This window comes from Podarcis vaucheri (genome assembly GCF_965113315.1).
Source record: "Podarcis vaucheri genome assembly, chromosome: 4".
In the NCBI taxonomy this organism is placed as follows: domain Eukaryota; kingdom Metazoa; phylum Chordata; class Lepidosauria; order Squamata; family Lacertidae; genus Podarcis; species Podarcis vaucheri.
In genome coordinates, this window is record NC_138762.1 from 59,042,090 (window position 1) to 59,069,920 (window position 27,831).

The window sequence follows — 27,831 nt, forward strand, 5'->3', positions numbered from 1 at the left end:
CGTATTTGATTAGTGATCCGGGATAGACACTTCTAAACTCCCCCCCCCCTTTCCCTTCCATGATATTCTAGTCTTAACTCCCAGGATGTTCTATCTTATGAACATATATCAGCACCAAGATAAGAAGAAAAAAAATTGGCTCCCTAAACCTATGAGAAAATAAGCAATACACTAGATAACATCTGAAGTTAATAAAATGTATTGAAATAGATGAATCCCATTAAACTTTCCATGCCTATAAAGAAGAGATTAGTCTTTTGTTTGAACTCCTGGGCTGTTTTATTCAGTTTTTAATTATTCTTGTCCTTGTATCTCACTTTCCTATCTCCTTATTCCAAACTGACATGAGACTGCTCAAAAGTGTGATCAAAACACCATGAATATGCAAATCAAGTATTTGCCTTACATTTCAGTAGCTGCAAATCAAGAAACAAGGTGAAATTTGATATTCAGAACACACAGATATGCACACTGAAAGAAAATGCATTTATCCTTAACTCTTATTTTTAGCCTAACCAATCTCAAATGAAACTCAGCGCAATGTAAATACGAAAGGATGCCAAGTTTGCAGTGCAGTTTTGCATCTGATTTTCTGCTCCTTCTAGTACTCCCTTATGGAAGCTCATTGTTTGTTTGTTTAAAAACACTTCTAAACCGCTTAATATTTAAAATCTCCAAGTGGTGTACAAAACAACAGTAAAACAACATAATAAACACAGAGATAAAAACAAAAATCTAGTAATAACAGTGTTCAATCTTATGGGTCAGGGAAAGGCAGGGTAAAAATGTATGTCTTTATTTTTTATATAATTTTAATTAAATTTTACAAATAGTACAAATAAACAAACCATGCTGATCTGTTATTTTTTGTACATGGCAAGACAAAGCATTTTCTTTAAAGAAAATATGCTTAATTACTTATTTACAACTTGGTTAAAAAAAAAGAAGATACGTCTTTACAATGTACACCAAATACCTGATGGATGATGCTTCAGGTATGGCAGAGGGAAGACATTCCAGAGTGCAGGGACAATGGCAGAAAATGCCCATTTTCGAGCCACTGTCTTCTGATATTCTGCAGGGTGTGGTGCCCTGTGCAGAATATATCTAGATGATCGAAATGATATTACAGGTGTGTACAGGGCAGGACTGGCACAACCATTGGGTAGAGTGAGGCAACTGCCTCAGGCAGCCGTTGCTGAGGCGCAACAACAGTACAGCTTTCTTGGCTGTTCCACTTCACTGGAGGGCAGAAGTGGATGTTCCAGGTGGCCTGCCAAACACCCTCTAAAATAGACAGCGGCCCTCAGGTGTGCTGGGGGATGCCGCTATGCTGTTGCCAGTGTTGACGTTTGAGTCAGCTCTCAGTCCAATCACCTTCTGAACATGGAAGGGGGGTACCATTTTGTCCTTTGCCTCAGGTATCAAAATGTCTTGGACCAGCTCTGGTACAGGGGCAGGCAGTCCTTCAGGTAACCTGATCCCAATTGTTCAGGTAGCTAACTGGCAGGCAGTGTAGTTCCTTTAGCACAGGTGAAAGAGAAGGGTGTCTGGGTGCTCGGCTCAACAACCTAGCCATAGGTTAGGAATTCTACACATATTAGGTTGGATCTAGAGATGATTGAGTAGAACTCAACTCATGCATTAGGCTTTTTCTATCTCATTCCCCCTCCCATTGCAGCCCCCCTACATCATCTGGGAGAAGAAAAGACGAAGGACTAAACCCTACACAAATCCAGAGTGGGGTCCCTAAGATGGTTGAATGAAGCCTTGTATACCTCCTTCTGGCAACTCCTGCAGCCAAGTTATTGCTCAGTGTATTACTCTGTTTTCCTTTGGACCACATCAGTGAGGCCAAGAAGAGGGTCTTGTCATCTGGGCAGCCCAGGAGCTCCACACACACTGCCCCAGGGTGGTCACTTTGGTGCTGCTAACACAGTGATTTGACTTCACCCCCGGAGGCCCACTCCATTGTCATTCAAGACAGATAGATGCCAACAACAACGTCATTCGGGGGGGGGGAATGGACCCTTTGGAATTGCATGGGATGGGTCACCGGGGGCTGCAGTAGGAAACTGAGTGCTTTTCTGCTCATGCAAGACAGTGCTGGACCCAAGGCATAGACTCATCCAACCTTATTCTTTGTTCTCTTGCATGTCCCCAAAGTGTGAATGAGTACATTGTTTTTCCATACACAGTCACAAAGGATTTTAAGAGAGAAATTGCATTAATGTTCTTGAAGCATTTAGAAGACTGTAAGCAGCGAGACAACCAGAGGAGCAGGAATCATTATGAGCTGCTTTTCAGCCCTTGCAGCTGAGGAACTTGGGCCCAAGAAAAGGTAAGTTGTGCATGACTGAGCAGGGCTTTGAAACCAGATCTTGTAGCTTAAATCCAACATACCCTGTGATGGACTGCATAAGCTCTCGTTTCATTAATGGGAGCGCTTTATAGCAGGACAAAGGCTGTGTTTGTTTTCAATTTCATGAAGTCAGGCGAGATGACAGACTCATGTTGTATAGGCTCGAACCTGTGCTAATACTAAACCCAGATTTATGAAGGGGGTGGCATTTCTCCAGTTTCTTCAAATCTGGAGTCTGCTGCAGGAATTAAGAGCTTTGCATGCATTAAAATACTAGTATGAACTTGCCACACAAATGAACATGTCAAAGTTGATAAGTGTTGGACTCCATTGTAAAAATAATAATAATTAGAATTAGAAGGACAGTTTTTTTAAAAAAGCAAAGAAACAGCTGAATTCTTTCTTGCTAATAAACAAGTTTGCCTAAAGCTTCGGTAGTGGTCAAAATTCCATAGCTATACTTTGGTCTCTACAAAAAGAGTTAGCATGTGTAACTAATCGCTGTCCAAACTGTTACGATATTGAAGCAATGCAGCCGCGAGCTACTGCTAGCTTGAAAGCAAAACATATTGGGAATGTTGGGACTGTTCCGTGGGAAACAGAGGGACAGTCAATTCACAGTGCAGAGGACACCGGAATTAGCTCAGAATGTAATAGGAGCTGTACAGGAAGTACAGGAAGAGTTTGTCTCTCGGCTGTTGGAGTTTGAAGAGAGCAGTCGTGTTTTCTGTAACGCTGCAAAGACAGAAATAAAGGCATGTAAATACGTTTCTGTCTATCTCTTTCCCCTGCCTGGGGGGGCAGGAAAGAGTGGTGTGTTCTTCTCACGCTGAGAAGGATCGCCTATCGCGACCTCTGCCTGGATCTTGCCGGGAAAGCAGACAGGGAGGTCAACAGGAGACCAAGCCGGGTGCCTGGGAGAGCTGCCAGTTTCTCCTGATAAAGGCTTGATTTCCGACACAAACTCATTTAGAGACCCTAAGAACTGTTTGCCCTCTTAAAAGACAAAGTCCAGCAACTGGAGGAACGTGTAGCTACGCTCCAAAGAATTAGAGAGCTGGAGCTCTTCTTGGAAGCAACAGAGCACACTGTCTCCACCAAGGAGGAGACAGGGGACTCCCCTGAGAAGGAGGCTAGTTCACCAACACAGGAGCCAGATATATGGAGAAATGTGACTCAAAGAAGTAGGAGGCCCAGGGTTCGCTCTGATTGTTTAGAAATACACAATCGCTTTGAGGTCCTCTCCCCTAGCATGGAAGACGAAGAGCAGACTCCATTTGAGGATCTCTCCCTCATTGCAGTCGATCAGGTATATGAAGACGAGCAGCAAAGTCAGTCCTCAGGGAATGTGCAGGCGACCTTGGAACGGACAGCTCACGGAAGAACCCCGACCAAACCTAAGAGGAGGCGTGTAGTGGTGATAGGGGATTCCCTACTGAGGGGAACAGAAGCAGGGTTCTGTGGGCCTGACAAGATGTCTCGGGAAGTGTGCTGTCTCCCCGGGGCTAAGATCCAAGATGTAACTGAACGACTGCAAGGAGTCATAAAACCCACTGACAAATACCCCTTCCTCTTGGTTCATGTGGGAACCAATGACACTGCAAGCAATAGCCTCCAGAAGACCAAAAGAGACTACGAGGCTCTGGGCAGGAAATTGAAGCAATTAAATGCACAAATTGTCATCTCATCTGTCCTCCCAGTTGAACGACGTGGCCCAGGGAGAGAGGGAAAAATAGTGGAAGTGAACAGCTGGCTTCGCAAATGGTTTAAACAGGAACGGTTTGGATTCTTAGATCACGGACTGCAGTTTCTTGAAGATGGACTTCTGGCAAGCGATGGGCTGCACCTCACAACGGTTGGGAGAAATGTTTTTGCCAAAAATCTCAGAAACTTCATCAGGAGGGCTTTAAACTGACTAATGTGGGGAAGGGAGACAGTGCTCCTGAAGGTAGGAGTCTATCAATTGATGAAGATGATCATCCAAATGTCATAGACCAAATGGAGCAAACAGCATGCAGACCTAGTGGTGGGAGGAAAAAATCCTTAAATAAGAGACACAGGGGAATGATTAATGGACTTCAATGTCTGTACACTAATGCGCAAAGCATGGGAAATAAACAAGATGAGCTTGAGCTCTTGGTACAGCAAACTAAATATGGCATAATAGGCGTCACTGAAACCTGGTGGGATAAGTCGCATGACTGGAATGTAATAATGGGGGGATACAATCTATTTCAGAGAAACAGACCAGACAAGAAAGGAGGAGGAATGGCGTTATATGTCAGGGATGTGTATACCTGTGAAGAGATCCAAGATTTAGAACCTCAAAGCCAAAGTGAGAGCATTTGGGTCAAAATTAAGGGAGAGAAGAATAACAGTGACCTCATTGTGGGAGTTTACTATAGATCCCCAAGCCAAACGGAGGACATAGATGATGCCTTCCTGGAACAGATGGCCAAGCATGCAAAAGGAAGGGAGATAGTAGTAATGGGGGACTTCAATTACCCGGATATTTGTTGGATGTCAAACTCAGCCAAGAGCATAAGGTCAAACAGATTCCTCACTGGCCTTGCAGACAACTTCATTGTCCAGAAAGTGGGAGAAGCAACAAGAGGAACAGCCATTTTAGATCTGGTCCTAACCAATGTTGATGACCTGGTTAGTGGGGTAGAAGTGGAAGGATCATTAGGCGTGAGTGATCATGCTCTTCTGAAGTTTACTATACAGCGGAAAGGAGCAGCCAAGCATACTAGGACTCAATTTCTTGACTTTAAGAAAGCCGACTTCATAAAACTTAGGGAAGTGCTGGGTGAGATCCCATGGACAGTAATACTAAAAGGAAAGGGAGTTCATGATGGCTAGGAGTTTGTTAAGAGGGAGATAGTAAAAGCACAACGTCAGGCAATACCAATGAGACGGAAACATAGAAGGTGCCTAAAGAAGCCAGGGTGGCTATCTAAAGAACTTTTAACTGAGTTAAGATTAAAAAAGATGTGTACAAAAAATGGTAAAGGGGGAAAACCACCAAAGAGGAATTCAAACAAATAGCCAGCACGTGAAGACACAAAGTCAGAAAAGCTAAAGCACAGAATGAACTCAGGCTTGCTAGAGAGGTTAAAAGCAACAAAAAAAGCTTTTATGGGTATGTTCGTAGCAAAAGGAAGAACAAAGAAACAGTGGGGTCACTCAGAGGAGAAGATGGTGAAATGCAAACAGGGGACACAGAAAGGGCTGAACTCCTCAATGCCTTCTTTGCCTCAGTCTTCTCCGATAAAGAAAACAATGCCCGACCTGAAGAATTTGGAGCAAATGATTCAGCAAAGGAAACACAGCCCAGAATAACTAAGGAGATAGTACAAGAATACTTGGCTAATTTAGATGTATTCAAGTCTCCAGGGCCAGATGAACTGCATCCAAGAGTATTAAAAGAACTGGCAGAAGTGATCTCAGAACCACTGGCAGTCATCTTTGAGAATTCCTGGAGAACAGGCGAAGTCCCGGCAGACTGGAGGAGGGCAAATGTTGTCCCTATTTTCAAAACGGGGGAAAGAGAGGACCCAAATAATTACCGCCCAGTCAGTCTGACATCAATACCAGGGAAGATTCTGGAGCAGATCATTAAGCAAACAGTCTGTGAGCACCTAGAAAGGAATGCTGTGATCACCAATAGTCAGCATGGATTTCTGAAAAATAAGTCATGTCAGACTAACCTGATCTTGTTTTTTGACAGAATTACAAGCCTGGTAGATGAAGGGAACGCAGTGGATGTAGTCTACCTTGATTTCAGCAAGGCATTTGACAAGGTGCCCCATGATATTCTTGTAAAGAAGCTGGTAAAATGCGGTCTTGACTATGCTACCACTCAGTGGATTTGTAACTGGCTGACTGACCGAACCCAAAGGGTGCTCATCAATGGTTCCTCTTCATCTTGGAGAAGAGTGACTAGTGGGGTGCCACAGGGTTCTGTCTTGGGCCCGGTCTTATTCAACATCTTTATCAACGACTTGGATGATGGACTCAAGGGCATCCTGATCAAATTTGCAGATGACACCAAACTGGGAGGGGTGGCTAACACCCCAGAGGACAGGATCACGCTTCAAAACGACCTTGACAGATTAGAGAACTGGGCCAAAACAAACAAGATGAATTTTAACAGGGAGAAATGTAAAGTATTGCACTTGGCCAAAAAAAATGAGAGGCACAAATACAAGATGGGTGACACCTGGCTTGAGAGCAGTACATGTGAAAAGGATCTAGGAGTCTTGGTTGACCACAAACTTGACATGAGCCAACAGTGTGACGCGGCAGCTAAAAAAGCCAATGCAATTCTGGGCTGCATCAATAGGAGTATAGCATCTAGATCAAGGGAAGTAATAGTGCCACTGTATTCTGCTCTGGTCAGACCTCACCTGGAGCACTGTGTCCAGTTCTGGGCACCACAGTTCAAGAAGGACACTGACAAACTGGAACGTGTCCAGAGGAGGGCAATCAAAATGGTCAAAGGCCTGGAAACGATGCCTTATGAGGAACGGCTAAGGGAGCTGGGCATGTTTAGCCTGGAGAAGAGGAGGTTAAGGGGTGATATGATAGCCATGTTCAAATATATAAAAGGATGTCACATAGAGGAGGGAGAAAGGTTGTTTTCTGCTGCTCCAGAGAAGCGGACACGGAGCAATGGATCCAAACTACAAGAAAGAAGATTCCAGCTAAACATTAGGAAGAACTTCCTGACAGTAAGCGCTGTTCGACAGTGGAATTTGCTGCCAAGGAGCAGTGGCGTAGCGTGGGTTGTCAGCACCCGGGGCAAGGCAAGTAATTTGCACCCCCTAACCCATGGATTTGCACCCCCTAACCCGTGGATTTGCGCCCCCTAACCCTAACCCCCAGATGTTGCGCCCGGTGCGGCCGGCCCCCCCTGCACCCCCCACGCTACGCCACTGCCAAGGAGTGTGGTGGAGTCTCCTTCTTTGGAGGTCTTTAAGCAGAGGCTTGACAACCATATGTCAGGAGTGCTCTGATGGTGTTTCCTGCTTGGCAGGGGGTTGGACTCGATGGCCCTTGTGGTCTCTTCCAACTCTATGATTCTATGATTCTATGAAAGAAGTGCAAGCTTTTGAAGGAAGACACAATCTGAGCAGTAGCCACCTAGTGGAAGAATCACTGCTATGGCATGCAATTGAGCCCCATCAGGAGTACTCTGCTGAAAGTTTCCCCCTTTTTGCACTATTTTTTGCCCCAACCATACTGCAGCAATTTGTGTGAAATACAGCGATGCTGCCTGTCACAATGCATTTGCAATAACAATGAGCAATGTAGTTCAGTAGAAGCAAAGTAGCAATTTAACAATTTCTTGGAAATACGTTTTAAAAAATAAAAATTTCAAAGTAAGAACCGTGCGTGTATTTCCGTTCTTTCCGCTGGAGAAGTGCAAGGAGATTTAGGGGAGGTAATGGGTAGCTCATGCAAGGTCCATGTGCGGGATATTGAAAATGGGCAACATGACACAAGATGTATAATACAAATTGCCAGCTGCAGTGTGGTTGCAGTAGAATGATATGCAAGAACAGCAAACAAACTGGATAGGTATGGAAGTGTGGAGGGCCCTGATGGAAAAGGTGTGTGGTGTGGTGCTGAGGAGGCCACTGTATTGAAAAATTATCAAGTAGCTATGCCCCTGGGTCCCACACTGCTGTGATTTGGCGATTTCTCTTCTCATCCCATCCGCCCCTTTAATGAATCAATACAGCTACTTCACTTCAGGTAAGTTTGCAGCAAGGTGCTGCGGGTTAAACCACAGAGCCTAGGACTTGCCGATCAGAAGGTCGGCGGTTCGAATCCCCACGACGGGGTGAGCTCCTGTTGCTCGGTCCCTGCTCCTGCCAACTAGCAGTTCAAAAGCATGTCAAAGTGCAAGTAGATAAATAGGTACCACTCCAGCGGGAAGGTAAACGGCGTTTCCGTGCGCTGCTCTGGTTCGCCAGAAGCGGCTTAGTCATGCTGGCCACATGACCCGTGTTAACGGAAAAATCTGAGGGCTCCCTTGGGCAAAAACAAAGACACCAACCAGGATTACTTGGAGCAAAACAGCAGCCTGTAGGCTTGGCCTTTATTGAACTGTTGCAACAGGGTGCTCCCCTCACTTGCAGGAGAGAGGAAGGACAAAGAAAAATGGTGTGCAAGACCTTATAAAGACTTTTGAAATTGCCACCCTGTAGATAAAGACCACCCCCAGAAACATCATACAAACATCACAGAAGGGGTGTAACCTAAGACCACCCCTCAGATACATACATCACAGAAAGGAGGGGTTGAGGGAGGAGTTGTGGTCTGAGTGTCCTGTCACCTGGCTGGTTCCCCCTTTCCCCCTCCCCATGAGTACTTTCCAGGTGACAGAGGGGAGTTTGCAGTTTCCTGCCCCCAGAGGGAAGAGCTGATTATTGTCCTTTGCTCCAGTCCATGCTGAATCCACTCCCATATGCAAGTTCTTTGCGATCTTGATGGTCTTCTGTCTGGGACCATCAGGGCTGGCATAGCAACTGGGCAGGGCTCCTGTGGATATGCTGGTATGCTCAAGGGATTATGCTGTCCTGTATCAAACCTTCCCCATTTTGTAGTCCTTCCTTCATGGAGTAAAATAAAAGTGGAACAGTGCAAATCCGATGTATGGTTGATTTTCTATGAATTTATAACAGAAGCCTAGCGTATGTAGTGTGTGAGTGTGAGTGAAGTTTGTACAAACTGAATGATTGGGGGGGGGGTGTTTCCTGCTACACCCAGAAGCTGTACACCGGCTCCATCGGCCAATAAAGTGAGATGAGCGCCGCAACCCCAGAGTCAGCCGTGACTTTACCTAGTAGCAGAACCTGCAACAGAAGCTGGGCAAACTACCTGCAGAGAGAAGGTGACATGGAGCACACGGCTCAAATAGAATTGCCTCTTTCCTGCAAAAGTCCTGACCTGGTGGCTTCCAGATTTCAAGCCTGAGCCACTCCAGATTGGTTGACCAATTAACTTGCAGATTAATAGGACAGCCAGGCTGCAAAGTAAGTCACCTCCTGGGTTGCATAGTGAACTCTGTGCCACAGCTGGGGTGGAGGGAGAGAACTTGATATTTACTAGAAAACTTTGTTCTCTTTCACTTATTAAGTTGAAGTAAACAGATGGTTGGCGTTACACACTCCCGATGTGAGTGAGTGGCGTGGCAGGTCACCCGGTCAAAAATGGTTCCCAGGTTTCGTGGGTGGAGCCTCATGAGACGAATGAGAACAACCCTCCACAATTTATGAAACTGGCCCTTGGGTGGCCCGAGGGTTACATAAGCTTACCATAAATGACTAAAATGCCTGAAAGAGAAGTGTGGTTGGGGTGTGGTTTCCTGCAGGGATTTCACAAGCCGAGCATGTAATTGAAGATGCAGTTAATAACCGTTGCAGCGGAAGGCAATTCTGTGTACCAGTTACCCTGGATGCAACAAAGGCCAGGGTATTGAAGATTTGTTTAATAAAGCTTGGAAGGAAAGTGGGATTTTGAGGGAAGCACATCTGCCCTCAAAATGTGCAGGGTTTTGTTTTGCCTGGCAGCAAATATAAGGGAGACTTCATGTCCCTCTAATCAAACTTGGCCTAAGAAGGTGGCCTCGGATGCCTCCACTATCCCAACACAGGAGAAGCTACTTTCTCTCCTCTCCTTGCCTCCTGAACATGGGGTGTGTGTATGTGTAGGAGAATTGAAAATATATTCCCCTGAATTTAGGCAGGAAAGAGAGGATATTATCTACCCCAACCTCATAGTGTCTCTGGCAGAGCAGACCAGGCTACCTGTTGATACGATAACCATTTCCTGGGTTCTGTTTCCACAGATTAAAAATCTTAGAAAGTAGCTTTTAGAAAGAAAGAGACTTGGCAGAAACCAAAGACCATCTTGTTCTGTTCCCCACCCAAGGCACAGCAGTCCTGCCTTCCATGAAGCGGATGAGACAATCCCACTGGACAGTTGCTGTCATGCAGGTGCCCTGAGTTGGCTAGAGGGCAGAGCACATTCAGGAAGGCTTCTTCCTATAAAGTGGAGATAGGAAAATAGAAAATGGAGGGAAACTCCTTCTGTAAAACTGAGAATAATTCAAACAAGGTCATCAGGAGAGATTGTATTTCAGCATTTACAGCACTGTAGTTCCTATTTAAAGAAAAACAAAGGAGGCCCGTTTGGAGCATTTTCCTTCTCCCAAGGAAAGAGAAAGAGAACCCCCCCCAGTGCATCTATTACTCTAGATGAGGATTTCCCAAACTTGGGTCTCCATCTGTTTTTGGACTACCCATCAGCCCTGACCATTGGTCCTGCCAGCTAAGGATGATGGAAGTTGTAGTCCAAGAACAGCTAGAAACCCTGGTTTTGGAAACTCTTCTTAGAGCAGGATATTAAGATGCAACACAACTTAGAAACAGAACATGGCCATTAAAATGCAACACAACTTAGAAACAGAACATTGATTCTTCTATAGATCTGTGGGGGTTTCATAGAATCAGAGAATTGTAGAGTTGGAAAAGTTCCCAAGGATCATCTAGTCCAAGCCCCTGCAATGCACGAATATGCAGCTGGCCTGTATGGGAATCGAACCTGTGACCTTGGCATTATAGGCACCACACTCAGGCTTCAGGTCAGGTTTGGTAACAAAACTTTATTTATTTATTTATTTATTTATTTATTTATTTATTTATTTATTTATTTATTTGACCACTGCCCTCTATATAAGAGCCAGTGTGGTGTAGTGGTTAAGAGCAGTAGTCACATAATCTGGGTAACCGGGTTCGCGTCTCCGCTCCTCCACATGCAGCTGCTGGGTGACCTTGGGCCAGTCACACTTCTTTGAAGTCGCTCAGCCCCACTCACCTCACAGAGTGTGTGTTGTGTGGGAGGAAGGGAAAGGAGATTGTTAGCCGCTTTGAGACTCCTGAAGGGGAGTGAAAGGCGGGATATCAAATCCAAACTCTTCTTCTTCTTCTTCTTATATTGGCAACATTAACAGAGTCAATAACATTTCAAGGCTGATTTGACTAGCTACAGAAATCTTTTGTTTCCCACTAGCACTGCCAGATAGCGCTCAACAGTTCCATCCATGCTTACGCAAAAGCTGCCAGGAGGGTAGAAGGTTTATGCCTTACCTCCAAAGCTAAGTACAGAAACTGCAAATCCCAGCTGGCAGAGTACATTGTTTGCCACCCGATCGCTCTTGAAACAAATTCATTCCTAAGGAAAGACGATCCTTGGGAATGTGCCTGTGATGGGGGAGTTGTGTGGCAATTGTCATCTTGCTGTGCTGAGGGCTTGAGGGACGGTGCTTCTAGGATGAATGAAAAGCACCTGGCTGCAGCTAGCAGCCAAGCTCAGCGATCACCAGCAACACATTCTGTCCACCGATAGCAGCCAGGTACAGTATTTTTTGCTCTATAAGACTCACTTTTTCCCTCCTAAAAAGTAAGGGGAAATGTGTGTGCGTCTTATGGAGTGAATGCAGGCTGCGCAGCTATCCCAGAAGCCAGAACAGCAGGAGGGATTGCTGCTTTCGCTGCGCAGCGATCTCTCTTGCTGTTCTGGCTTCTGGGATTCAGATTTTTTTCTTTTCTTGTTTTCCTCCTCCAAAAACTAGGTGCGTCTTATGGTCTGGTGCGTCTTATAGAGCGAAAAATACGGTAATTGGAACTGTCTTGCGCCTAGCATGCAAAGGCACCTTATGCACAATACTGTTTCTCATCTGCATTGGTGTGAAAAGAAAAAGAATCTTTTCGGAAGGCAACATTGATAGTTTTTTAAGAGCTCCAGTCCAAGTGGTTGTTTACATATATGTCACTTTAATGATTACCTGTATTGTTTTTAACAGTGTTTTTTATTTTAATGTTGTATACCACCCTGGTATTTTATGATACGGTGGTACAGAGAAACACTTGCAAATAGGTGAAATAACTGTTTCACCTCCATCTTCGTACATGGATTTTCCTTTCGCAATGATTTTTTTTTTTTATGCCAGCAAATACTCCTGCATGGAGATCCAATCTTTGAATATTTATCAAGATTGGCCTATGTGGAGATATTCTCTCTGAGGATAGGAGAGCACCAATATATAACCACTGGGGCAGGTGTTTTTGTATAGCAGCTACATGTACTCACTTTATGAAGGGTATTTGAGTAATAGGGATTCATTTCTGTCAGGGGACTGCCATTGGAACAAGCGAGGGAGACAGGGGTCCTCCGAAACTCCTGAGGAGCAGTTCCTCTTCCAGCGGTGGGAAAAGCCACACCTCCAGTGGAGAAGAGGGGGAAGGGGCCAGCCAAGCGAGGAAAGGGCTCGAGGATGCTGCTGAGAGCCCCAGCACCTCACCTCACCAGGCTGGCCAGGAGGGACGCACGCTACCTTCGCCCAGCTTGCGCAGAGGGGTGAAACGCAAGGAGGGGAGGAGGGGAGGAGGGGGTTTGGGGTGCCGAAGTTCTTATGCTGAGGGAGAAGCCAGAAGGGGCCACTCCCGGATTCAGCAAGTGACTAAGATGGACATGAACTTTGTGGATCTGCACTGTAAATAGTTTTCACCAATAAAACCTGTAAAAGACAGGTCGGAGTCCTGCCTGGTTACTCACGAGCAACCACCACCAGCACCTGACAATTTCCATAGTCCAAATGCAGAGAGGTTTGTTCATTTCTTAAATGTGTGCGGAAATGCAGCATTACTGTTTCATCTCTACTTATTCTTGGGGTCAGTCCACCACTTAAAGAAGTGGATGGCCAATAGGTTCTCACAATCTTAAGTGTTTATTCATATCGATAATGGTGCTGTTTCAAAGAGATCAGTGAAATGCTGCTGTTTCCTAGTTTTGACAGTGTGTGGGGAGAAGAGAGGAAGGAGAAATCTCATTGCTTGTGTAGAAACTTCAGGTGTGCAGGGTTGGATATAACCCTTTGTTACAATTCTGGGGTGCTCACCATTTATTAGGATCCCCTTCCTACTACATGGCAACTACTTTATTAGGTATGATCACTTCTGAGGCTGTTTATGAACTAGCGCACACTTCTGTCACCGCTCCTACACTCTGGATAATTACCTGGCCTGAAGAATACAATAGTTGGCCATCTCCCGCCCTCCCCAGCCAAAAAAGAAGAAGCCTGATTAAGAACATCAACCCATCTCTAACTTTCTGAGTGGAAAAGTTGCTATTAAGCTAGAGGTGACTTCTTATGTGTACATAATATAGTACTATATACACACAGCTGAAGGAATCAAATATTTCTCACGCCCTTTGGGAAATGGTTGACCTTTCAGTATCAAGACCCGTATTAGATGATTTCTTAGGTATGCCAGTTATCTAAAAAAACATTTTCTTCCTTAGCTGCTCTCATGAGCCCCAGGTTATAAATCTATGCACATTTGACGCCAGTGGAAAATCTGCATCGTGACTCCCTGGAGTGACCGAAGGATGTGCCAGGAAGAAGACAGAGCTTTGCTGTGCTGCCTGGAGAGGAAGAGGTCAGGAATATGGTGGTTTCTGTTTCTGACGTGATGTCTGAGCAAGACAGCTTCCTGCTCTCTCAAACTGGATTGCTTGCTCTCATAAACAGCCGTCAACTACCAGCAACATTCAATTACTTGAGGCATTCTTAGGATCACCCCCCACCCCTCTTGTTTTGAACATCTATTTTCAGCTGGATGCTTGCTCTATGGTTTTGAGCTGCAAGGCTGTCTACTTTCAAATGCAGCAACTCAAGGAGCATAGAGGGGTGGCCCTCAGCTTTTAACTTACTAGCATTCTCATCCAGCTTCCAGACAGAGGTACAAGAAACACATCAGAGCAGCACAATAATGGAACATGGCAGCTTAAGTTAGGCGTGATGCACTGCAGAGCCAGGAATAAATGGAGACAAGCTGTTTCCTATTACCTGTATCTGAAGAAGGTCAGAGCAGCTCTTTCCAGTAAAAGAAGAGTTGTCTTCTTGAACCTTGCCCCAAAACTGAGACCAGGCACTAACCACTACAGCAGTTACGGCTGGAGGGGAAATTGGGTTTGCTTCTCTCTTTGAATTTTTTTTCTCTTTGTTGACTGCGGCAACTGGGACCTTCGTATTTCTGGCCCTGCTCCCGTGAAAGTCATGTGATCTGTGCAAGATCATGGATCTTGCGCAGGGTCACAATTTTGCATGTTTTACCCCAAAACATGCATTTTGGGGCTCTGTGAACCAGGATGTCCCAATTTAATTGGGGCAGTTGCAGGATATGCAATACTTTCCTGTCATTTGCTGTCCCCAGCATCTTCTGCCTTAGGTAGCTGCCTCACTGCTTCACAGTAGGACAGATTGCCTAATGTGGACACTCTCAGTGAGAAAACTACATAAATGCAGGCTTTGCTGTTCTAAAGAACTGACTTGGAAACATTGTGCAAGGCTGTGGGTTCATGCCCCATGCAGAGTTTGAGGGGGAAAGGGTCATAGAAGAATTTTCCCCACAAGGGATGAAATATTCATTGCTGAACCATCAAAGTTACTTCATGCCCACAAAACATAAAAATAAACAAGCTAACCACAAACCTTCTTTCATGGGTCAGTAACCATATTGGGCCTGCACAGAAACGCCATACCACCTTTTCCTCAACCCTCTCTAGAGTGCACATAACTACTTAAAGCTGTATTGATTATTTTCACTTTTCGGGAAAGTGAATAAAGGCCAAGACCTCCTATTTCCAAAAAAGAAGGGGGGAGCTTCCATTAAGATCCCCAGCTGTAAGGAGGAAGATCAAAGACATTGACTTTGCCATGAGATGGGAATTATCTTAGCAGCTTCTGAGGAAGAAAAAGAGTATGGTATGAGAGAGCATTGGGCCTCAGTGACTAATCCGTGGAGTTCTTCTCAATGATCTGGAGCCCTGAGATTTGGTACAAATGGGCTCAGTGATATTTCCCAATCAACACAGAAATCAACATCTCTGATTATGTTGGCTTCCCAATTGCAACGAGCTCTTAATAGCAAGCAGAAGCTCACACCCTGGCTTCTCCTTCCACCCGAACTGCACACAACACACAGCTGTTCAAAGGAAAGAGACGATGTCAGGGAATAAAAGCATGGCCCCAGTCCTTAATCAACACTTTCATGAGCTACAAATGAGCAGGCAATTTGGTTCAGTTTGCTTAAAATAAAAATGGTGCACCAAAGCATAAAACAAAGGTGAAATATAAAGAAACATCCCACATGCTTAAGTATAAAAATATAAACACATCTGTATAATCCAGCAAAAGGTCAGAGACATCATTAAAAAAGATTGTTCCTTAAAACGTTTCCAACAATACAATTGGGCAGATATTTTCTTACATCTTGTTGTACTGACATGTCATTAAGTTGCCTGCTATTCTTCAATTTCAATATGTTGCTTAATTTTGCCCTATAGGAATGCTTCCATGACTATAATGACCAATTGTCTACTGTAGGTGCCCTTGAGTCCGTCCCCTCCACCATTTCTAGCAGATTGCTAGCTGAGTGGCTATTAGAAAGTGCATGGTGAGCTCCATGACCTCTGGTAAGACCAGGCCATATTTCCATGTAATCTATTGAATGAGTTAGCCCAAAGTCTGCACCCTGTTATTATTTCACTTTCAATTATTCTGCCCACCCAAATGATCATTATTTTGGGACAAAACAAAGACATAGAAATATGATGTGTTTCTTGTCTCCAGCATGTGCTGGCTGTTCTGCGGGGTGGCCTAAGGCGTTCTGGCCCCTAAGGAGAAACGTCCTGCTACCGTCCCCACAACAGAGGAGCAAACTCTGTAAGAGCTTCTCCTCAAGAATCCAACTCAGCAGGAGGGGAGGCAGTGGCAGAGCAAGCCGACTGGGCGCCTGGAGTGGCCTGGGAGAAGGGTCAGCCACCTGCAGGGGTAGGGACAGCTGCCCACAGGGCGGGGCCAACTGGGGCAGGATGCTCCGCGGGGCCTCAGAGGAGTCTGCCTGCCTCCCGCCACTCAGCTGCCCTACAGCTGAGAGGGAGGCAGCGGGCGGACCATTTGGGGCAGCGCAGAGCCTGCAGGCACTCAAGCCACTGTGTCGCTCTCAGGCGAGACACTTGGCTCAGGTGCATTGCAGACCCCGTGGTGAGTGCTGCCCAGCATTTTGTCTCTCCCCTCAGTGGTGACATCCGGAGCGGCCCACCCCCACCACACCCCCTTCCTCTGTCCCTATGGGGAGGCAGGAGGTGGAATGGGGTAGGTGCTGCCTGAGGCTACTGCCTCAGCCCGTTTCATGGGTGGGCTGGTTCTGCGATTGAGTCTTGTGGGTGTTAAACACCAGCAAAATATCAATTTATAAAAGCTTTCAAAGCCTTGTGCTCACAGTCTGCTGTGGAAAGCTCTGCCAGACCCAATTCCATGCTTCTTCAGGAATATCTTCCCTCATTCCATCTGGTCTAACATGTTTAAATAAATCTGGTTTGATATGTTGATTTTTAAATAAATCCATGATCATAAAAATATTATATATATTTCTCAGTAATTTCTGTTTCAGTGCTTTTATCATTAAGCTTTTAAGTTCTGCTTTCCTTAAAGGGCCAATTTTTATCAACAAGCACAGGGCAATGTGTCTGACCTGGAAGTATTGAAATAAAGATGGTCAGTATTGTCCCACTCAATGTTCCTATCCCCTATAGTTATAATCCGTGGGTTGCCACCTGATTTTATTCTGCTCCAAATGTGATTTTAACCTGTAATTTAATTGATTGTTTGATTTATGTTTTTAATGTATCATACTTTGATGTTAGCCGCCCTGAGTCTGGTCCTGGCCAGGGAGGGTGGGGTATAAATAAAGTTTATTATTATGACTACTACTACTACTATCTCTTTGCTTGTTTCTTCATATGATTTAAAAATCCTGTCTTTAAAAAGCCTCTACCATCCAATCAAATCATTATACCATCCATTATACCATTATACCATCCATTGTTGTAAATCACCCCAAAGAGTGGCATCAGCTCATTCATATTTGTAACAAATTGCTGTGAATGGGGACATCCCTGGACTTTTGCATCTATTCCAAAAAAAATTTAAAAAAAGTTTTAGTGCATGTATTTGTTCTCTGGATTTTGCAATGCAGTTCTCCAACCAAAAACGTCCCCCCCCCAAATGCAAAGTTTAAGCTAAAGTGTTCACTTACAAAAACATACAAACGTGACTGTGCGTAATAAGACGAGACGTGAATGTTCGTGTAGAGTATAAATATTCGGAAACGCTTGGTTCGCAGCACAAGTTCGCAAGCTGTTCTTCAGAATTGTTTGTGCATTGAACAGGAAACATATATTTTGCTAAGGATTACATAAAACAAATGCAAGGCAGTCAGGCCCTGAGCCCCCTTCCAGACTAATGGGCCCCGGCAATTTGTGCCAGCTTCTTCCCCATCTTGTCGGCCCTGGGAAAAACAAAACATTTGGTTAGTTCAGTGACATGTTAACAAACGACTTTGAAATTGCATTTTCTCTCTCTCTTTGTTGTCTGGCTAGATACAGCTCCTAATGGACAAACCTCTTCTGTGAAAAGCAGGTTGAAACAGGCAGAGGAGAGGCAGGCAGGCAGGTCTTTAAGGCTGACTCTGTCCAGGCCCATGAGGTATCCTGTTCTCATCCAGGCATGCCACAAAATTGATGCTATTAGTGTTACATGTGGCATCTGTGCTGTAGTTGGCTCATCCAAACCCATGGCCAGCCCGAAACAGTTTCTTGCCAAAAGGAAAATGCAAGATGGTACCCCCCCCACAAAATTCCATGCATGGTAGTTGACTGGACTGGGAACTGAATCTTACTTCAACACTGGTGAATGGATAGCATACTCCATCACACTTGAAGCAGCAAGACACACTGCAGGGGTTGAGGAGGCTATGTGGCAACAGAAGGGAATGGCTGGTTGCTCAGGAAGAATAGCCAGGGACTCTTACTGCTGCCCCGGAAAACCTGCTGCATGAGGCAGTTGCCTCATTATGCCTAATGGAAGGGATGGCCCTGCTCAACCTCTTAAAAATGCAGCAAGATTTTGCAGAAGTTGCTCCATCCACATTCCAAGCATCTGGATGACGTCAATGTGTATTTAAAAAACATTTTAAAATATATCCTCCTTGTTTATATAACAGTGTAAATATTCCATAATTTATATATCCTTAGCCAATGGAAGAATGCTAGAAGGCAAGAATGGGAGACGGGTTGGGGCGATTGGTTTCAACCGACTGAAAATTCATTCAAAGGCAAATAAATGCCTTTCATTACCAACACTGTTTCTAACCCATACACCCACATCTCCCTCTCCCTCTCTCTGTCTTCTCCTTTAGCTTCCAAGAGGTGTAAAATGATCAAACAACATCCTTTAGTAGGACCCTCATCTTCTGCTATACATTTTGCTATACATATCTGAACACCTCTCAAGATACTACAAGCAAATTTGACATGATGGTTCCTGTCATCAAGGAGCAGGTTTTTGTCTATATTGGGATACAACTGGATACCATTTTGAATCAAGATGGTAGACTGAACCTTTCGAAACGGCACTAATGCTACCCACTGATTTCAAAGCTGTCCTGATTTTGTTGTTGTTTCATAGAGCAACATCAGATACATGGTGTAATCACCTGGTTCAGGTGAAATTCCAGCATACCTCAGTGATTAGTGTCCCCTATTGTTTCCCCCAGTCTTTTATATGGCTTATCCTTTTGGGATTCTTTCAACTCATTGTTTCATAATTGTATTTAAACATGTACAAGCTGGAATAATTGATATATCAACTGTTTACTATATTTGTCCTCTAGTTGTTTCTTTTGAGTAACAAAACAGCTCCCCCCTCCAGAAACAGATCCTTAAATTTAATTATTGATTATTTTCCCTTGTTGCTAAAGTTGCCAGTTAAATTTCCTTGATTAAAATTCCATATCCCCAAACCACTGTATCTATCCCAAATCTTCAAAATCAAAGCTATTTTAATTATCAATCTCCATCTCCTAGAAACCATAATATGTATTTCAGTGGTGTCTCAAAATAAAACTGCTCAAATTATCTCCATTGGGACTCGTCGTCATCAAGGACCCACTGAGCTACAAATTGCAGCTGACAGGCATTATCAGCTTTTATGATTTCCTCTTATTTCCTGATACTCTTTCAGCTCTAAAAAAATGTTTGATTTTTCTCTTGATTCATAGATCACTTGATCTGTTGCCATTTGCCACATTGAACAACCTAAGCATTAGCAAGTAACATTTTCTTGCAGTTTCCCATTCAGTGCTGGTGTTTTCAAAAGATCATCTGCCACACACGGAAGCCGTGAGTAGACAAAGTAGGAACATTAAACATAGAAAGCTGCCTTATACTGAGTGAGTCTTTGGATCCCTTTAGCTCAGTATTGTCCACATAGACTGAGATCCAATGTAGCTCATAAGGGTTTCAGACTGGGGATATTCCCCGCCCTAGCAGGAGATGCCAGAAACTGGCACCTCCTGCATGCAAAGCAGTATGGGCAGTGAGCTTCATTTGGTTCTCAAAGCTTCACCTGTTGGCCAATAGTCACTATCTTCAAGGAAATTTGGAGGCAAACGGGAGGGCAGGCCCTATCATTAGGTAAAATGAGGCAGCCTCCTCAGGCTGCAAATGCTGGATGTTGGCTGCAAATAGATTTTTCTTTTCTGGAAGCAAATAGTATGTAAATGAGCACCAAACTGGCACTACATTCTACTGTATTTATGGAATTGGCTTTTATATTTTCTGAAAGCTCAGGTATAATGCAGAGATTAACAGTTAGGAAGATGTCCGGAAAATGGAATAAACTGCCAAGGTTCTTCCTCATTGATCACACACATTTCTATGCACAATTTCCAACTCTGTTCTAGGGAGAATCCCGTTTTTAAATTTCTTAAGGCTTTCACCCACTCTTTTAGGGCAAAACAGGGCAAAAAGGAAGGAGGGCTGTTGAAGAAAATGCTCCAACTGCATTTCAGGAGCAGTCAAATGAAGTATAGAAAAGGTTCAACAAAGTGACAGCAGCATGTTCTAGCTGAAAGAAAAGATATTCTTATCTGACAGATAAAATGTTGTATCGCCTGTGCTTCAGCGACAAAAATAGCTTTGTTTCTTTTGACCCTGTCACACTGCTTGACATCCTGGGTCTAAAGGAATAATGTAATCAAAATGAACAAAGTCTTCATTCCTTCTGGTTCCTTTTAAATTGCCAGACTACAAAATGTAGTGTTTACAAGACATACATTCCGGACAAAAGAAAAAAATGCCTCTTTTTGAGGGTTGTGCTTGTCAGACCGCAGAGGCACGAACGGAAAAAGACCTCCTCCAACACAAAGACATTTTTCACAGAGTTCTCTGGTCTGAGAGAAAAACCACTCTGGGCTGCCACTTCACTCAATAAAAGACCAGCTCACTCACCTGGGTCTGAGCGGGTCATTGCAACATGTTAATTCTTTTCAGCTTCTGGAGCCAGCCATATCTCTTCTTTTTCTCCTCAATGCAGGCGAACCAATATTTTTAGAAACTGGTGTGGTTTAGAGGCTGGAATGTCGTGTTTGGCTATAGGAAAGCCAGGTTCAAAGCCCCACTCAGAGCCAATTCACATTTTACCATTTAACCTTCAGGGTTTGTTTTTGTTGTTGTTCTTTCTTAAAGATAGAACCCCAGTTTAAATTGCAATATTCAGTGCTGTCAAACATGCACACACCTTGAAGTGCCCTGGGGTTTAATCCATGGCACACACTGAAGCAGTAGCTCAGAAAATCTCTTCCCTCACCTCCATGTTTACCTCAGGGAAACCTGCCTGCTCAAATGCACTCGTGTCATTTCCAGCCGACATGGTTATACGTTTTGTAGAGGAGTAGCTCCGTGTTAGTCATTTGCAGCAAAAGTAACAAAGAATCGCGCGAGACCTTAAAAATGAACAAATTTATTATTGCACAAGTCTTTCTGAAGTCCATCGGATGGATGAAGCATTATCTTCAGTTGATGTGGTCAACTGAAATATACATGGTGAAATATGCAAAGTGGGGAAATGCAGCTCGTTACATTCACACCATACATTTTAAACACATGACTTTCTTGAAAGACTCCTGGTCCCAACACCCTTAACAAACTACAGTTCCAAGCATTCTTTGAGGGAAGCCCTGTTTTTAAAATATGCTTTAAATGTTTGGTGTGCATTTGTCTGGAGTTGAAGGGCAATGAAATGCAAAAAGTACTGTCTGTGATAATTCTATTACAGCTTAAATGTATGCAGAATTAACACAGTTCTCCTTCCCAATAGTGGTATTACAGACTATTACACTTCATGCATCTGATGAGGTGGGCTCTATTCCACATAATAAATTTCTTAGTATTTAAGGTACCTCAAGACTCTTTGTTTTTTTCAGTCTCTTACATTTTTTGGGGGGTGTCATTAAACTTCGAGTAACTTTTGAATCCAGGTTTTAAAAGTACAGTTTGCATTTGCTGTCAGCTATGAACCTCACAGGGTGACCTGGGGCAACAGTCTTTTCCTTACAGTCTAATCGACTTCACAAGGTTGTTGTCAGACTAACGTAACTAATAAATAAATTTCAAAGGAAAAGGGCCTTCAAGATACCAGAAATGACCATGGGAGCTGATGATACAAGCTTGAATTCAAGGTAGGTTAAACCGATTTGCCAGTAATCTAGGGTGTTAGTAATTGCATAATATATCATGAGTAAAAATTCACCCTACGTTAGTGGTTGGTTCATAATGCTGGTGCTGTCAGATAACTAAAATGAAATGAGTGAAGACATTGGTCCAAGTTCTGTGGTGGTGATTTCTGTGACATGGACCATTAGCATTCATGCTGGCCTTCTTGAAAGAGCAGCTAAGTTGTGCTGGTAGTGAATAACCATCTGTGTCTTACAGGTTCTCTCCCCCACTTTGGAACATAAATTGCTTCCAATCTATCCTGATTTGTTCACACAAAGATTGCAGGGAGATTAGATGATATCAGTTGCACTTACTGAGAATTAATTCTCATTTGTTTGTGTGGAGGTAATATTGTTATTCTATCCCACCCACTCCCCAATAAAAAATTAGTTATCCCACACTTTCCAGTTCATTTTCTGTCCTTATTATTTACTTATTGAATTTATATCGTACCATTTTCTCGGAGGAGCTCAAGGTGGTGTACAAGGTTCTTCCCCTCCTCATTTAATCCTCACGACAATCCTGTGAACCAGGTAAGGCTGAGCTTCATGGCTGAGTGGGGAGAACCCTGGTCTCCCACACTAACCATTACATCACACTGGCTCTCACGAGAAGTCAATTTTGGGAGGAAGCACATTTGTTGCCCAAGAGTGCCAAATGAACTTTAATTGCACAACATGAATTTGCTGATAAGGGATCGGATCCCACCAGAAAATAGTGACCTTCTGGAAATGCTTTTAGACCGATCGAAATATTAGGATGGTTTCATATCAAGCCACTCACCCTTTTCTGCCCTCCTATTGAAAACTAAACAAAAAGAATGCTATACTTCCTAACTGTCAAGGACAATATAGAAAATATTCCTTCCAGTAGCACCTTAGAGACCAATTAAGTTGCTCTCTAAGGTACTACTGGAAGGAATTTTATTTTATTTTTTTGTTTCGACTACTGCAGACCAACACAGCTACCTACCTGTGTCAAGGACAATGTCTGTGTTGTCTTCCCAGGGAATCAGACAGAGGCCATTTACAGCATGACTCTAACCATGTTTTCTTAGAACAGGCAAGTGGAACTGGTGGCGCTCCATAGTTTGCTGGACTATAATTGCTGCCATCTATGATCACTGGTCATACTTTCTGGGGCTGATGGGAGTTAAAGTCCAATAGTATCTGGGGGTGCATAGCAATTCCCAGTCTCTGATTTAGGAACTAACTCCATCCCCAGGTAAGTGAGCACAGGACTGCAGCCTTTGGATGGTTTCCTAGGAAACAACATCAATAAAACCATTCTGATGTGGTACAATTTCGTGGCCATGTTATATAGCTATCCTGTTATATCAGGTGTTTTCTAGCATTTCAATGATGGCTTTTAAAAACTAAAGTAATCTTAACTACATTTAACTAAAGAATGAGGTGTCAGACCACATGCATTCTTAACCATGCAAACTCAGCTTTTTCTCTACCCCATATTACAGGAATTTTCTCTCTCTCCATCCTGTATGTTACCCAAAATCTATAGCTATATCAGCATTTATTTATTTTTAGCTTGTGCAATGTTAAAGTTCCATGGGGCTCGGAATCTTTGTAAAACTACATGTTTTAAAACCATCATCGGTGCCCCGGCTAGAATCTTATAATTAACTACTTCCCTTAGTTTTGCAGTATTGTACAAAACCCAGCAACAACTGCACCTTTAAAGCATGCAGCCCTTACAAGACCTATCCAAGGTCAACATGAGCCTTACCTAGAATTGCACTCCACAGAGACCCTCCCCTGTGGATAGTTTTTCTGCACAATAAAAGCAGATGGGGGAGAAAAATTGTAAGAAAAGAGCCTTCAGCTCCTGCAGATCTGTCTGTGTCTCTGCAGTGTGATTTGAGCTGTCGCCTGGTGCTTTGATGTGAATCCCTTTCCTTGAAATTCTAAATTGTCTCCCTTGTCATTATTTTTCCCCCTCCCCATCTACTTGCGAGATAGCTAACCTCATTGTGACATCATGCACCTGCCAGTCACAGAGAGTTAAAAGCACCCTGAACGCAGCCCCGTCAGGCTCCACTGCAAACTGACGCAAATGAAACACTTCTCGCTCTCCCCGCAGCTGCAACTGACTGCTCTGACTGTAGCCCCTTAATTCCACTGGGGAGAGTGCAGGAGGGGAGGGGTGTGTGACTCAGTCGGCTCCAGTATGGCCTGGTATTTTAGGTAATCAGCCTACTCATTTAAACTGCAGCCAACATGGCATGGCAAGAGCACTCGTCTAGGTCAAGGAGAAACTGTTCTCTCTCACGGCTATCGCCGGGCAGACAAATGCTGCGCCACTGAACAGCTTAGCTGACTTTTCCGAAAGCTACAGCTGCCTATGCACTGCACACTCCCCCACTCTAACACCCCACAAGGATGGTTGTTTGTTCCTTTCAAATATCCCTTATCTTAAATTCTCTTATCCAGCCCGAGATATACGGACAGGTATCTGAAGGAGAGGAGATAAACTGAAAATGTAGGTATTAGAAGCAAGAATTAAAAAAATGAAAACCAGCAGTCAATTGCGCCACCAATCCATAGATGCTGTTCTTTTGGATGGGGAGGTTTACTAGGGTAGGATGGGGGGAGAAAATCAGCCTTCCTCACTTCTTCACATTTACATGCTCCAGGCCACAAGATGTTTGCTCTTACATGAATGATGTTAATAGCAGAATTGCCTCTTACCCCGAGCTGTGGTTTCTTTGCACATTTTCTATTTGTCCTTCTGCTAATGAAATATTGAGCACAATGGTACTCATAGCCGGAATGGGGGTGGCTCTGGAATCTTAAGAACTGCCTGGGATTTCTTTTAACATAGCAGTGTTAAAAGGATCTGTCAGTCTTACTCCAAATGGCAAAGGTGAGGGTAGAACAAGAAAATGGAGACAGATGAAACCTAAAACCAGGTAGATAGATAAACTTTATTCGCCTTAGCCAACGGCCATAGCAACATAAAACAAGCAATATATACAATTAAAAAGACAACAATGGGTAAAAAGGACAACCAGATGACCAAGATTATCGTTCAGATAGTGGAGGGAGGGAACGCTAAAAGGGTTCTCAGGAAGCTGCAGTCCTCGTTTCAGCAGTCTCCTTACAGCAGCCTTCACGACTCCTTTCATACTGATGACAGCAACATACAATAGAGCAAGCGCCACTGCCAACACAAAGATCAGCAGGTTGTTTTCCAGTGCCAAGCAAGATTTAGCCTGTGGTTGGAAATGTAGTTGAGGTTTCAAAAGGTTTAAATAAAGAAAATAGCTGACTAAGAATCCCCTTTCTTGTCTGCCAGAATGGGACAAGGCAAAGAAAGCAGGGTTTTTAGGCTAGGATGCTAAATTAGTTATCTTGGGCTTATTTCCCTCTGGTAACGTCCTTCTTCCTTCCCAAAGCGCTTCTTTGGAGAGGACAGGATCCCAGAGTCCTTCCACCTTCTTCCCAAAGTCTCTAGTTACTGCTTGCCAAGCTTTGGGAAGGAAACAGGAGGGTTGTGGTACCCTGCCAGAGCCCTCACACCTCCTTCCCAAGGACCGACACCTCGCTTAGCCAGCTTTGGGAAGACAGGGCGAGGGTTGGTGGTGGGGTGTCAAATTTAGGCCTCACACAGAGCAACGTATTAGCAAGTTCAATCCATGATGAGAAGCAGAAGGGTGTGCTCCCCCTTGAGCTCCTTGGAGAAAAGGCGGCATATAAACGTATAGTAATAATAATAATAATAATAATAATAATAATAATAATAATGTGTGCCTTCAGTCTCTAGGGGGTCCTCCAATCCCATAAATCTTCTTAAATCACCATACATCATATGCAGTAATAACAATCTACCATATATAATATTATATACAATAATTATCATTGCATATCCATATATATTATTTTACTTTTGGTTTGTATGCAGTGGTAGAGATGGGCAAATTCAGTTTACCTCCATTTCTCACTTTCCCTCTCTTCAGTTCAGTCCTCCACATTTGCATTTTCTTTCTTTTCTTTCTTTTTTTAAGTCCTTATGAAAATTCACCAGCATTTTAGTTCAATTGTATCCTAATATACTCATGTTTGATGCCATTTTGCTAATGTACGCATCTTTGCAAAGTGATTCACTCTAACTGAATGCATTTTTGCCTGTTTTTCCATTAATATATGCATTTATATGCACACTTTGCTCCGGTATCTGCATTTTCATATGCATTGTTTGGCTGGAGAACTGCACTGCAAAATTCGGAGAAGTGCGCGTTTTACACATGGCTGGATTTTGGTTCACACATTTGTTTTTGGACAATTAGGCAAGTTTGCCTTCAAGTGTGAACTGAATAAAAATTCTCTCCTATCCCTCTGCAATGGCTATATGATACTCTTTGTTTCTTTTAAATAATCTTTCCTGTGGCAAAAGACTTCATATTTAATTAAAGTTCTTTTTCTCATGTTTCATCTCCAGTCAGAATGTATGCAATTTGGTATTGGTGTATAATTAAATTACATGGGGAGGACTCCCCCCCCCAAAAAAAAAATTCACACAAGGGCTTGCAACACTGTGGCTGCCGTTGGGAACACAATTGCCAGAAAGTGCTTTCACTCTACAGAATTGCTCAGTACAGTGGTACCTTGGGTTAAGAACTTAATTTGTTCCAGAGGTCCATTCTTAACCTGAAACTGTTCTTAACCCGAGGTACCACTTTAGCTAATGGGGCCTCCCACTGCCACCTCGCCACCTTCATGCAATTTCTGTTCTCATCCTGAAGCAAAGCTCTTAACCCAAGGTACTATTTCTGGGTTAGCGGAATCTGTCATCTGAAGCGTCTGTAACCTGAAGCGTCTGTAACCCGAGGTACCACTGTATAGCTAGAAGGGAAAACAACAGACCACCATTATTAACAAAACTTGCATTGCAAGGTCTGATTCCAGCAGTCACTTCCATTTTGAGACGTTCTATGGAAAATATCTATTTCTTTGCTTGCTTAAATAGGAAAACTGTGGCCATAATTTGAAATGTATCAAGTACTGGCTTGTAAAAAATGAGGGGACATAAGACTGCAATCCTATATAGGCCTGCTCAGGAGTAAATCCCACTTAGTTCAATGGCACTTAGTCCGGTGTCAGAGTGCATAGGATTGCAGTCTAAAGCACTAGTCTGGTGCTTAAGAATACAATTCTATTTCCATCTACAGAACTCTTGTGCAGGCTTTCTCCCTCTTTTGCTCACCTTCCCTCTTTGCCAAATCCCTGTAATAGAATGAAGGTGATGTTGCAGTCAGCGCTCAACTATACAAATGGCTTGTAACATCCACAGTCATGTGAATTTTCAGACATTCTGGTAGATGCTATTTATATATGAGAGAGTTTGCTTAGTTCATCCTAGCAAACCCCTTTTATAATTTCGTCAAGGATGAATTGCTGTTTAACTGCTAATTCTAATGGGGAGTGGCAAACACCTCTCATTCCCTAGACTTGGTCAAAACCCTGCTGGATGCTTTAGCTGAGATTCCTGTATTGCAGGGAGTTGGACTAGATGACCCTTGGGGTCCCTTCCCACTCTACAACTCTACGATTCTCAGAAGGAAAGCACTCCTTTTTAAAAAGAGAGAGAAGTGTATTCTGCTTATATTTTATAATGAATGATTTTAGAGTGTTGTTTATGCTGTACTTTTGTACTGTTTTATTGTTGTTAGCCGCCCTGAGCCCGGCTTCGGCTGGGGAGGGCGGGATATAAATAAAATTTATTATTATTATTATACAGAGAAAATATTGTGAGCTCCAGAC

At 43.6% G+C, this 27,831-nt stretch overlaps 1 long non-coding RNA gene across 1 annotated transcript; it reads right to left on the bottom strand.

Moving 5' to 3' along the window:
* Positions 1-17,450: 17,450 nt before the first annotated feature.
* Positions 17,451-24,146, bottom strand: LOC309531562. Its single transcript, XR_014219354.1, has 3 exons — positions 24,036-24,146; positions 20,789-21,368; positions 17,451-17,787 (listed from the first exon to the last, which is right to left on the bottom strand). It is a non-coding gene; the product is annotated as an uncharacterized lncRNA (long non-coding RNA).
* Positions 24,147-27,831: the final 3,685 nt, after the last annotated feature.